This window comes from Cyanistes caeruleus, chromosome 6, assembly GCF_971803275.1.
Source record: "Cyanistes caeruleus chromosome 6, bCyaCae1.hap1.1, whole genome shotgun sequence".
Lineage (NCBI taxonomy): Eukaryota > Metazoa > Chordata > Aves > Passeriformes > Paridae > Cyanistes > Cyanistes caeruleus.
In genome coordinates, this window is record NC_141706.1 from 18,123,092 (window position 1) to 18,137,381 (window position 14,290).

Consider the following 14,290-nt stretch of genomic DNA (forward strand, 5'->3'; position numbering starts at 1 on the left):
GAAAGTGGGATGAAGTTCCATATGTTGATTTGTTTTTGTATTTGCAAGACAAGCCAGAATGGCAGGCTGAGTGTGGATTGATGGTAGTTAAGGCATGTGTGAGTGATAAATGAGGTTTGTGTAAAAGGAAAAAGTTGTTTAGAGCACCTGGCATTAAAAGAAAGTTTGCGTCAGGGGAAAGAGATGGATGTTGATTTACAGGTGGTTTCAGCAGAACCAAAAGAACCTGATTTTGTTTTGTCTCCCCCACTTCACCCAGTCCTATTACACTTAACTCTATCTCGCCTAACCCCACTTCACCTTTCCCTCTTTATCCTCCTCTACTGCCTTCACCTGATCCTTCTTCTCCGGGAGATGATCAAAATCTAACTGTGATACAAGGAAATGTGAAAAATGGTGGGGAGGAGGATAGCAGGGTGATGATAATAAATCGGCGACACTGGTATCCCATTGGACTCGGTCAAAGCTTGCTCCAGTTCTGTGTAGAACAGGTAAAGATTTGGGCAGACAAAGGTGGACTGTGATTGCCTCTTGAGACAAGGAGTAGGAGTAGAAGGGCCAGTATTTGTGAAAGTTCCTCTTCCACCCTCAGACTTGATAATTTGGAAACAATCAGCTGGAACTTATAGAGAAAATCCTAATAAAGTAGCAGGGGTGGTAAAAATTATTATGAAAACTCAGAATCAGGATTGGGAAGATATACAAGTAATACTGGAGTATTTAATGGACTCTATTGAGAAAGAGATGGTGCTTAGAGCAGCCAAGGAGAAGGTGAGAGAAGATCTCAGAATTGGGGTGGTGATGGGGACTTTAGATGGGAACTTTCTGACCAAGGATCCAGGGTGGAATCCCAATGCCTTTGGGGACATGTGGAGGCTGAAGAGATATCAAGAGTAGGCCTAGACAGGGGTTTGGAATGCTATACCTAAGGCTATGAATTGGTCTAAACTGTATCAGATAAGACAGGAAAAGAAAGAATCCCCTGCTGCATTTTTGGAAAGGCTTAAAGAGGCAGCAAGAAAATATACAGATCTTCAATTAGAAACAGAACAAGCGAATGTTCAGCTTGTGTTTATTTTTCTTGGGCAGTCACAGGATGATATTAAGAGAAGATTGCAGAAGTTAGAAGAAAAGGACTTAAGGAATTTGAATAAATTACTTGAAGTGGCTTGGAAAGTATACAATAACAGGGAAAAAGAAGCTAGTAAAAAGCAGCTGCAAAATCTTTTGGCAGTGATACAAGGAAGAGAGAATCCAGGTTTCATTGGATGTGGCAGAGGTGGTCGTGGACTGGGAAGGGGCAGACTTGGCAGAGGATGAGGGGGATCGGTTTTACCAAGATTAGGGTTAAATCAATGTGCTTATTGTAGACAAGAGGGATACTGAAAAAATAAATGCCCAAATCAGTTTAACCAGGGCAATCAGTTCAATCAGAATCAAGATGCTTCAAAATTAATGGTGTTATGGGAGTACAGCAGAATCGGAACAAAAACCAATACAAGAACCTTTAGTAACTATACAATTGAGAAATAAAAAAGTAAAATTTCTGGTGGATACGGGGGCTACATATTCTGTGCTAAATGATCCAAAAGAGTAAATTGTAGACAAAATAGCAACAATAGTTGGAGCCACAGGGAAGGAGGAGAATCAACCATTCCTGCAACCTCTAGATCTGTGTTTTGGAAACAAAGTTTTAACACATGAATTTTTATATATGCCTGAGTGTCCAATTCCACTTTTAGGACGAGATTTATTAGCGAAACTTGATGCAGTGATAACTTTTAAGAACAGAGAACTCTTAATGAAAATACCTGAATCAAAGACAAGACAAATTTTAATGATAAAATAAAAACCAGTCCCTACTATCCCTTGGGAAGTAGAGGATGCAGTAATTCCCTCTGTATGGGAAACAGACATACCAGGAAAATTTAAATTGGCACAACCAGTACATGTAGAATTAAAAGAAGGAGCAAAAGCTGTACAGGTTAAACAGTATCCCATAAAGCCAGAAGCACGGCAAGGAATAGTAAAGATTATTGAAAAATTTTTGAAGTACCAAATTTTAGAAGAATGTGAATCAGAATTTAATACACCAATATTTCCAGTGAAGAACCAAATGGTGAGTACAGACTAGTACAGGATTTGAGAGCAGTAAATGGAATAACTAAAGATATTTACCCAGTGGTAGCTAATCCTTACACATTGTTAATGTGATAGATAGAAACTCTTTTGTTGGCCTAAATATATAGAAATGATAGGATGCTTTGCGAAATTGTACTTTTGATATAAAGCCGGGAAGGGGCTGAAGGCCACTAACTCGCTTGAGACTGCCATAATTAATAACAGCCTAGCAGAAAGTCCTGGAACACTAGGACAAGGTAAACCTTGAGAAAAGAACAGTGAGAGAAGTAAGAGAAGGTCAGTGGAGTAGGAGTGAGGAAGACTTGGAGCCTCCCTTCTACGACCACAAGAGGGCAGAAAAAGATCATCTAATGACCAGAGACGCATGCTCAGAAACGCCGGAGAACAGCTACGTCACCAAGGAAGCTGAAACGAATAAAAGGACAAACACGGAAGTGGGAAGCGTGGCAGTTCCGTGGGGAAGAGGTTTCTCCTCCTCGTCCCTGCCGCCCGGCGCCGAATTTGCTTATTGCTGGCTTGCTATAATTAATAAAAACCATTCCTTATATATCTCTTTCTAGTGTATTCATAACAGTTAACATCCCTGAAAGAGAAATATAAATGGTTTACTGTAATTGATTTAAAAGATGCCTTTTTCTGCATACCCCTTGACAAAGAAAGTAGGAAACTTTGCCTTTGAATGTGAAAATCCAGAAAATGGAAGGAAAACCCAGCTCACCTGGACACGACTCCCACAAGGATACAAGAACAGTCCAAATCTATTTGGAAGCCAGCTGGCTAAAGAGCTGGAGACTGAAAACGGGCAAGTTCCGAGGGAGCAATACCTGTTGTTATAGTATGTTGATGATATACTGATAGCTACAGAGGAAAAGACAATCTGCATAAAGGTAACAATTGAAATTTTAAATCAGCTAGGAATGGGAGGATATAAAATGTCTAAAGAAAAGGCACAAATTGCCCAGCAGACTGTATATTACTTGGGATGTGAAATCTCACAAGGGCAATGTAAAATGGGTACTAACCGTATTCAAGCTATTTGTGCTATTCCAGAAACACAGAACCTGCATGAGCTGCGAGTGTTCCTCGGGATGACCAGATGGTGCTGCCTATGGATCATGGACTATGGGCTAATTGCAAAACCCCTGTATGAAGCCCAGAAGACACAGCCATTTACCTGGAGAAGACCACAGAAGGAGGCCTTCCTCACACTGAAGGAGACATTGACAATGGCTCCAGCATTAGGATTGCCTGACCTATCCAAAGATTTTCAGCTGTTTGTGTATGAAAGACTATGCCTAGCACTGGGAGTGCTGACCCAACGTTTGGGAAGCTGGAAAAGACCGGTAGGCTACTTCTCCAAACAACTTGACAATGTGAGTCCTGGATGGCCTTCATGCCTGCGGGCAGTTGCAGCCACTGTTGTGCTGATACAAGAAGCTAGGAAACTCATGATGGGTAGACACACAGATGTCTATGTGCCTCACATGGCGACCACTGTTTAAGTACAAAAGGGGGGCCATTGGCTATCTCCAAGCAGAATGATGCAATTCCAGGTAATCCTAACCAAGCAGGATGATGTCACACTAAAGACAACTAACCTTTTTAATCCAGTGTCGTGGTTTTAAAGCAGTAACTAAAAAAATTACTTACTTCTTGCTATGAGATATGGATTAGAACAAGAGTAAAACAGGCTTAAAACTTAAAAGGAATAAAGAAAGTTTAGTCGCAAAACTACAAGAACAAAAAAACACCAGAGTAAACTTCCAGAAAACCCTTTTATCTCTCACTACTTAACCATTCTCTTGTACACGTGACTACACAGAGACAAAAACTTTGGAACTTTGGTGTTTAGAACAGTCCCAATTCCTGCTACAGTCTTTTCATCAGACTTTGTAGAGAAACAGAAGTCTCCTTCTGCTAATCTATGGAGTTTCTCACAAGAAAACTATTTCTATTATAGCTTTCTATTTTTCTGATGCCAGCTGCCTGGAAATCTTGTCATCAGAATTCACTTCTCCCATTTCACATCACTCTGAGGTGTGTATGGGTCATGAGTCTAGGGATGTCATTTTAAGGATGAGTTATTCAAAGGCAAAAGTCCTCTTCATCTGTCTCTGTGAGCTTCACTGGAAAACAGTTTTCTCATTGCCCCCCAAGGCTCCAAATCTTCGCTTCACTCTGTTCCAGCACTTCACTGTATCACAATTACTCTACTTTTTACTCAAAATCCACAATTTGAACACTCCATTCCTCCCAATATACTCTGTCATGAATTAAAGGAGTTTTTTTCAAGACCTTATTGTCCATCTCCATGCTTTAACAGAAAAATATTTCAGCTTATAAAGCATCTCCTTATTCTCTACCTTTTCTGAAGCTTCTTTTCTTTACTGTCTTTTATAGTTTATAAAGTCTCTTTACATGTTGATTACTCTCTTTTTCTCTCTCTGGATAAAAGGATTAATCTGCAAGTCTCATCTAGGTAATGAAAAGGTTAAAATCTTGCCCAGGCTTTGTAGATGGTTCTGTAACTTCTGCTGGAGCAGCAGCTGGAGTTGTCTGCGATAGAAGATTCTTCATGGCTGCTCTGGAGACTGTGGTCCCTGTCTCAGCCCACCGCAGGTCAAGAGATTTTTTTCCTTTCTTTACTCAGCAGTCTCTGGTGAATTCAGTTACAGCAAAAACTGCAGCTGAGCCAGGGACCGGCCTGGCCTGGTCAGAGACTGGGGCAAGCCCCGCAGGCCCCATCTCCCGGCCATGAGCTGCAGCAGGCCCAGCCCAGCCCCTGCCCGGGCCGCATGGCCTGGACAGGGAACGGGAGGCCAGCTGGAGCTCTGTTACCTTTCACAGCCAGAACACAAAGAGGACAAGAGAGCTTTGACTGTACATCTTAAGGGGGTGTTTACAAGTTGACTTCACTTTTTTAATGGTCAAAACTGCTGTCAATTCTTAGAAATGACTGATAATTGGTCAGGAGGAAAGACTCCCATCAGCCACTAGCAGTTTCAACTTCCTTAGCTCCCAAAACCACCTTAAAGATAAAGCCACCCCATGACATTACAGCTTTGTTCCTAGGTACCACAATTGAAGAAGGCCCATTGGAACACGACTATGTGGAAGTGATAGAACACACCTGTTCAGCTAGAGCAGATTTGAAAGACGTCCCACTGGAACAGGCAGACTGGGAGCTGTCTACAGATGGAAGCAGTTTTGTGGAGAACAGGACCAGATATGCTGGATATGCAGTAACAACAGTAGGTGCAGTGGTGGAGGCAAAGGCCTTACCAACAAGCATATCTGCCCAACGAGCAGAATTGGTTGCTTTAACCAGGGCATTAGAGCTGAGTGAAGCGATGAAAGTAAATATCTGGACTGATTCAAAATATGCTTTTGGAGTGGTGCATGTACACGGGGCACTGTGGAAAGAAAGAGGACTGCTGTCTTCTCAAGGCACACACACTAAACATCAAGATGCAGTCCTGCAATTAATAAAAGCAGTACAAAAGCTTGAGCAAGTAGTAATCATGCATTGTAAAGCTCACCAGTCAGGAAGCTCCAAAATTCATGAGGGAATTTGGAAAGCAGACTGGACAACCCGACAAGTTGCTCGAAAAGTACAAACTGCAGTGGCATTGATTCCTTTAAAAACTAATGTATCTCAATTCAGTTTACCTCCAGAACCAAAATATTTAATAGAGGATGAGAAATTGGGATGCTCACTGAATGCACAGAAGAATTCAGAAGGGTGGTATGTAACTACACAGAGACAAATAGTAATATCCCCCTTGATAATGAGAGAAGTTCTACAAATTAAACATAACAAATGTCATTGGGGTGCAGAGGCATTAGTGAAATTGTTAAAATGAAATTTAATTTCAGTACAGATGTTAACAATGGCAAAATCAGTAATGTCAAAGTGTGAAATTTGCTTAAAGAACAATCCAGTGGCTAGACGACAGGCACAATTAGGAAGAATTCGGGTAGAAGTAGAACCAGGAGACTTTTGGCAAGTAGATTTTGTAGAATTACCAAGAACTCGAGGATACAAATATCTATTGGTAGGGGTTGACACATTTTCAAGATGGCCAGAAGCTCTTCCCTGTCGTACAAATCAAGCAAAGGAGACGGTCAAGTGGTTACTGCAAGAAATCATTCCAAGATTTGGGGAGCCTCTAGGAATATCATCAGATAGAGTCCCACATTTCATTGCCACAGTAGTGAGGGAGGTGAGTAGGTTGCTAGGAATAGCTTGGGATCTCCATACACCACGGAGACCCCAATCCAGTGGACAGGTAGAGAGGATGAATCAGACATTGAAGAGGCAAATCAGCAAAATATGTCAAGAGGCTAAATTGCAGAGGCCACAAGCTTTACCAATAGCACTGCTGAAGATTCGGATAAAGCCTAGAAGTGGGATGTCAGTCAGTCCTTATGAGATATTGTATGAGAAACCATATGAGTCTCCCGAACCTAATCCAAATGTGCATGTTACAGGGAAGCAAGAGGTGTATAATTATGTTCTGTCTCTTGGAAAAGCTCTAGCTCGACTTCGAAGCACCCTTGTATGGAATAGGCTGACTCTTGAGAATCCAGTTCATGACATATATCTGGGAGATCAAGTATATGTTAAAACCTGGAACGAAGAACCGTTAAAAGAAAGGTGGAATGGACCCTATCAGGTACTGTTAACTACCTTTACAGCAGTCAAAGTAGCTGGAATGGATCCCTGGATACATTACACCAGAATGAAGATTTCCCCTGCACTGTGGACTGTGCAAACTGTAGGAAGAACAAAGCTGCAGATAAAGCGGGTTTGATTGTTTCAAATGTCTAGATTGCTAGTGACTGTAAGGGTGATTATTTTATGGCCTTTAGTGCCATCAGTAGGAATCAATGTTACCTTGGGATGTGAAATGCAAAAGGATCAGCTGACAACTCTTCATTTTAGAATGAAGAGGGATGTGGGGGTACAGCCAGAAACACAAGCGATAAGAGTCTCTAATACTATTCAGGCAGAGAATGTGATGATTAGATTAATTAAAGATTTTGCCAACATGCAAAACACCAGCAAAGTAACTGCTTGTCTGCCAATACCAAAGGCAGCAGGAGATCAAATAAATTGGGAAATTATAACATCAAAATTACCTGGAATACAAAAGAATAGAAATGAAAATGTGAGCTGTGTATTGCAAATAGATTACGAGTACTGAAATAAGACAGTGTTTGAAAATGCTGTGAAAGCCGAAGTATTCATCTATATGGACTGTTATGAAAATGGAGGAAAGTATGAACCAAAACCAGGCTGGTATGAGGGATTAGGGAATTATGGATGGTGTTATGAAAAAAATAGCAAAGGTTATTAAAGAAAAGATTCCAGTGTCTAAATGGAAGTGTGAAAGACAGGAAGGAAAAGATCGGGCTGAAGCTTGGGACAGTGTATGGTCAATGAGTGTGCTTCAGAAATTCTAATATATGGCAGATACCCCTTGGTGCGTTAAGTGAGAAGGCTCTGAAAATGAAACAGATCCAGGGGTATGGAACGCTGCAACCACTAGTAGAATGGAGGCAGACAAAGTGAATTAGTTAGTATGTAACAAAACTTATGACTGTACTTCTGATGATGAAGAAATAAAACAAATGCCACCGCTAGCGGTAGCTCTGCGAATTGGATGTGCCTGCAGAGGAATCAAACATAAACAAGGTGAAATAAATTAAAAGATAGGACAAGTGATCCAAAAGGTAGTATGTAGCAGAAGTACAATTCAGAGTCCAGGCCAATTTGTATGGGCAGCAAGCGGCGGCACCTGGACAAAACATCTGCCTGTAAGTGGAAAAGTAAAGAGATTACTTTAGGCCTCCCCACTTTGTGCCCAATTTGGAAAAGGTCCCCATTTAAGGGAGAACATGAACTTCTGCAAATGAGACTAGAAGTTCAGGAAAACAAAACTGAAGATGAAGAAAGATGGCAGGAACCCTCCAGTAATGTAAAATTTGAGTGGGCTCTGGAATCCTTGTTTGGTCCAATAGCAAATTATAATAATAGAAAGATGTTGTACAAACTTACAGGTCAGGTAGAAAGATTGGCAAGAGTTACCAAAGAGGGATTTAGAGAGCTAAATGTACAATTACAAGCCATGACTAAAATGACCCTGATTAGCTTTAGATATGTTATTGTTAAAAGAACATGGAGTATGCGGGTACCTAAAAGGACAAATTGATCGCTGCTGCATCCACATCCCAAATGTAACTGCAGATGTAGAACACGACATTAATCAATTAAAACAAATAGAACAGGAAGCGCAGAAAGAGAGAGATAAGATCTGACCACAAGTTAGTTAGATAACATTTTTGAAGGGTTAGGATGGAATGTGAGCTCATGGACCAAATCTATTATTGTAAGTTTGATAATCCTATTAATTGTGTTCTTAGCAATCTGGTTAATCTATGCAGTTTTGAAAGGAGAAATGAAAAAAAAAAGAGTATCCCGGAACCAGAAGATAGTAAAGGTGCTGACATGAGACAGAGATCCACATCCACACTTGTCATCTCCAATTCCTCCAGAGTGTAACAACGCTTATGACAACTGTAGATTCGAAGATGAAAATCAAGTATAAATTCAGAAGAAAAGGACTGTCTATAGTACACTTATTATATTAAAGTGAAATACTTTCAAAAGGGGGCAATATGTTAATTTGGGGTTAAATGTTTCCAAAAATGTTTCTTAAAATCATATAGAAGTAGGCCGCAAGAATGCTTGGTATTAGGGATGGTCTAGCAAGCTGAAATGTTTATGGTAAAGGGAACTGGTACTTGGGGTCTCCAAGATACCCACCCAGAGATAAGATTTGTACATGTTCGTACAAGGATGAGCTAACTCTCATAAAGCAATATTGATAAAGTTAATGAAGATTTATTAATGAAGCAATATTGATAAGTTTGTTACAGTGATTACTGCTACAACTGAAATTGTATAAATATGTGCACTTTGGACAAGGATGACGGAGCTAGATTTGGGTTGCTGATACCCCTAGTTCCTGCGCACTTCAATAAAGCACCTGCATATAATCAATCAATGATTATGTGTGTTCCTGAACGCTAACAAAAGTACTTACTTTTGCAGCCAAACTCCTTGTGAGCTCTGCAGAGATCATGAATAGTTTGTTGAGGGAAGGGGTTCCAGCTGGTATGGATAATGTGTCCCCACCTTGACCAGCAGAATGTGACCGGAGTGGTAGAAAGAATGGGGACCTGGCCCTGTTTCTGTGTTCCAGGCTCCTCCCACTCCCACTCTGGAGAGTGGGAACCGGAAGGGGAGATGGGGGGAGTGTGGGAACCAGAAGCAGGGAGAGGGTGGAGGCACAACTGATGGGAGGCGGGATCAGCTGATGGACAGTCAAAAGGGGGAGGAGCTTTTGAGGTAGGGGGAGGAGTCAAGGGAGGAGGTGGTTCCAGGAATGGTGCCGAGGGGAAGGACGGGTTTGGGAAAAGAAGGGGTTGGTAGGGTTTGGGAAGGGATTTTGGGAAGAAGAAGGAGGGGAGCTGCACCACGAGGCACCCACCATCTTGTCTTCTAGAGGGCTAACAGCCATCTTGTGGCTCACCCTCAGGAGCAAAGTGAACTCTGGGCTTGGGGGGAGGAACTTTAAAATTTCAAAACCTTTATTAGAATGGGAACAAACTGGGAATTTTGTAACCACAGAATTTGGGAGTGAGGGAGACCCCCAGGAAGTCTGGCCAGAACTGTCCGGGTGGGGGGAACCAGGGGTTCAGAGGGAGCCAGGGAGACTGATGCAACCCTGCGCACACTCTGAGGTTGCTCCCTCCCAAAAACCTGAGTTAGGGGAAAGTGGTCTGGGGCTGGGACAAATGGGGACAGGGTGAACTGGGGCAGATTGATTAGGAGATGGCTGTCTCTCCACTTCAAATTGTTTTTGTAATGCAGATCATATCTGCAAGCTCCAGAACACAAATTTAGTTGAGGATGTGTCCCTAGATTTACCCAATTCAATTAATTTCCTTCTGACAGCATCCCAAACATTGGTGCTGTGGACCTGATGTGGGGACACTTGGGGAAATGGATAAACAACCACCTAATGAATCCCTTTAACTGATTCTTCGAAAAACAAATCCTACCCCCTGAAGGATTCTCACACTTGGTAGTAGACTCCCTTTAGGGATGCAGAAAGCTGTGCACCCATGCTGGATTAGGTGTTCAAATCTGCATCCCTTAACAATAGCAACCAGGGAAATTAAATCAAAAGGAAGAACCAAAGAAACCACCACCAGAACTGAGCCGGGAGGAAATCACTGATTCTGCCTCTTCAGAACTCTGAAGGTTGGCTCTGAAAAGCCAAATCTTCCACAAAGGAGTTATGAAGGCTAGCCTCAAAGGCTAAAACCTTTCCTGTAAGCAACCCTAAAGGGCAAAGAGTCCCCCAAGGCTATCCCTCCCCAAGTGGCTACTTACTTAACATGGTGTGGTGAAAAAGGGTTCCCAGCTGCTGTCCTCTGCCCAAAGGTGACTCTCCTGGTGCAGGGAGAGCCGCCACCTACACCTCCCAGGAGGGCCACCCATCAAAAAGGGGTCTGCTCCCATTGGGAGTAGCGTGCCAGCCAGGAGACTCACTCAGTTGCCCACAGGGAAACTGACCATCTCTTCCGTGTGGTCTGGTGATGGGGGACCCCATGTTGGGTGCCAACGTTGTCGTGGTGTCCCTTTCAGAGTGATCACTCCACCCACCCAGGCTAGCCAAATACCACTGACATGCAGTGGGACACCTCTCCAAATCCCCGAATCGGAGGCTAGGGATTTCTCCCTCATCGGATGAGATTGTCATGGCGGTGGTGGAGGCAGGAGTCAGGCTCTTAAAGGAGGGCAGAAATCCTGTCGGTTTTCAAGCAAGGCAGAAACCCTGGCCAGAGCCAGCACAGTGGCTATCTCCAGCCACACGGACCGTATCCCACAGCATCAATGCGATGGATGGTGAAAATGGTGTTTATTGCAGGGGAATTTAACATTTTATAACCTAGAGTCACTGTGTTACTCCCATCTGCTTACATCATCGTTAGGTGCTATTGGCTAATTACAGGAGACTTTACTATCCTAACAGAGAGGGGTGGGTTACTAGCTTTCCGTTACATCCCGAATTCTTCCGCACACAAGGCCTTAAACTACAACAAAATCCAAGATTTTATTCCATCCCCACTGTCACTCCAAACCGCAGGGGTGCTACTCCAAAAGAGCCCCTGAGGCAGGGGGTGCCAAGAGCTTAAGTATAAGGGAGGAACAAAGGGAGGGGACAAATCACCAACCAACAGGGAACAAAGGGGGAGTGTAATAGGGTTGGAGGGACATTTGGGAGGACAAATGAGGATGTTTGGGGAGGGACCTCCTCTGTCCCTACCCTATCACTCAATGACTCTCTCCAAGTTTTCTAGAAGCTGGGAGTAGCTGGGTGACAGACAACGCCCAGAGGAGTGCTAGTGGGAACACAGAAGGATTGACAACTGGAATGTCACATTATAAGAGAAACAGAGAGGAGAGGAGAACAAACCATTAAACATAATACCATGGGGAGCAAAACAAACAACACAACAGCAGTGCCTACTGTAACTATTCTGCTGGAGTAGCATTTCGCATTCCCTCTGTCTGTTGCAACAAAAGATGCTTAAGTAAAGCATGGTCCCATTTGATTATAGCTTGGCCCATTGAGGAATGGGGAATCCCAGTTTTGTGTGTCACCCCCCAGAGAGAAAAAAAATTTGCAACTCACTGGGAGATGTAGGCCATTATCAGTTTTAACTTGTGAGGGAATTCACAGGAGTGCAAAGGCATTTGTAAAATGACGGCAAACATCTTTTGCCAATTCCCCTGTATGACAGGATGAAAACAAAGCACCTGAAAAGGTATCTATACAGGAGTAAATAAATTTAAGTAGACCAAATTCTGGAAAATTAGTAACAACTGTTTGCCAAATTTGAAGGCTTTGGAGTCCTATAAGGTGTCTTGGTTCTAGAAGACAGGTGTCTGCTAGGGAGAGCAGGAGCCTCCCTTGGGATGAAAGAATGTAGACCCCCTCCCTCCAAATTATTATAAATTTGAAATCAAGGGGCTTTCAGGCAGAGATCTGGGGATAGGAATAACAGTTCTTTACTAGTGTAACCAGGCAAACAAACAAACAATAACTACAGCAATAACAAGAACACAGAACCAGGGACCCCGGGACAGCCTTCTCGGCTGAGATGGGATGGAGGAGAGGCTTTGTTTTCACAAACTCCTCGGGTAGGCAGTCCCGGTGCTCCTGCAGGGCTCCGAGGAACAGTCGGCTGGAACAGCAGGGACGAGCTGAGATCCTGGGCTGGTGGATGAGGTGGAGCAGCAGGGATGAGCTGAGATCCTGGGCCGGTGGCTGAGGTGTATCAGCAGCTCCACAGCGGTGGCTGCCACACGTCCCGGCAGGGCAGGGGCTGCGAGGCCGCCAAGAAAGAGGGGAGAAGGAGAAGAAGCAGCAGCTCCGTCTGGGTGATGGCGAATTCCCTTCCCTCCACCCCAGCAGCTCTGCGACCCAGCACACCAACGTCCTTCCCCGAAAACCGAAGAAGAAGCAGCCCAAAAACTGTCCCCACCCTCCTTTTCTGCCCCCTTCTCCCCCGCCCTGGGCCCGGCCACTCATTGTCCGTTGTGAGCACCCCTAAGTACCGGTAGTTAGGTTGTCCCAGCACATAATGGGTAAAAATTCCCCGGGCAGGCCAGAAGGAGAAAACAAAACAAAACAAAAGACACCTAACCCTCAACATAAGGTTAACATCTCTGGCAACAGAGGGGAAGGAGTGCCTTTGACAGTTTGGGCATATTTGCTTTCACAGTGAACAAGGCAAACATTTCACGTTGGGTGCTTGTTATAAATGCAACGGCAAAATATGATTAATATAGACAACAATTTATTATAAAACAATTCAATCAGAAACGGGGGAAAATAAAAACCACAATAAAATAGATCAGTGCAGCGCTGGGTGGGCAGGGGTCTATACCCAGAGGTATAGATTTACCCAAATCCACACGGAGGGTAGAATGTCCAGGGTTTTTATAGGGGTTTTGTGTCCTGAGGCCAAAATTCCAAGCAGGCACCATTCACCAAAGGTCCTTGATTGTTGGGTGAATGGATTTCCTGGCATTGGAGAATAGAGTTAACAGGTGTCCGGGCAGAGTCTCCTCATATGTAAAGAGATTCTTGATTTCATTTTGGTTCGGGCCATCAGGGTGGAGTAGTGGGATCCGGGTTGGAGCCAATGAATATCTCGGTTGGGCTCTTCCCTTTGTCCGGTCTGATTGCTTTTTCAATAGTGGTTTGCCGGGTGGGGTGTCCTAGTCCAGCGATGGGCATCTCCTCTGAGCTCGTTCCTTTGTCAACCTGATTACTTCCCCAACAGTGGTCGGCCAGGTGGGATGTTCAGGTCCGGAGATGGGTATCTCTGACCTCGTTCCTTTGTCAACCTGATTGCTTCCCCAACAGTGGTCGGCCAGGTGGGATGTTCAGGTCCGGAGATGGGTATCTCCTCTGAGCTCGTTCCTTTGTCAACCTGATTGCTTCCCCAACAGTGGTCGGCCAGGTGGGATGTTCAGGTCCGGAGATGGGTATCTCCTCCGAGCTCGTTTCTTTGTTAGCTTGATGGCCCGTGTCCTGCCCATTCTCTTCGGTTGATGGGCGGCGGCTAGGATCTTTATCGGGGTTTCTGCTTGTATTGTTATCTCCTGAATGGGAATTCGCAACTAGATCTGGGAAAAGACTTTCTGGCCACACTGTATTTTATATTTTCTCATGTTATTATAAGTACAGATATATTTATTTAGGTCTTTCCGAATTTTTATTCATAACTATATTTATTACAGTCCCCCGCCTAATATTTCATCACATTAAAACTTTGTGTCATTTTATCTAATTTTACGGAAGAAGGACTATATGTAATTTTATTCACATTCGTCTTCCTCCCAGTCCGTTAGCGAATTCCCACAATATTCTTGAGACAGGTTATGTTTATTTTCAAAATCCTTTAACGCTTTAATTGCGTTTTTGTTTTCTTTTTCCTCCTCTAATTGCATTAGTTTGGAAAGGGAAGTAGGTTTCCCTTGTGCCTTTTCAGGATCAATTGG

At 43.5% G+C, this 14,290-nt stretch overlaps 1 long non-coding RNA gene across 1 annotated transcript; it reads left to right on the forward strand.

Moving 5' to 3' along the window:
• The first annotated feature begins 2,572 nt into the window (after positions 1-2,572).
• Positions 2,573-9,208, forward strand: LOC147652481 (uncharacterized). Its single transcript, XR_015288361.1, has 2 exons — positions 2,573-3,029; positions 3,193-9,208. It is a non-coding gene; the product is annotated as an uncharacterized LOC147652481 (long non-coding RNA).
• The last annotated feature ends 5,082 nt before the right edge of the window (positions 9,209-14,290 follow it).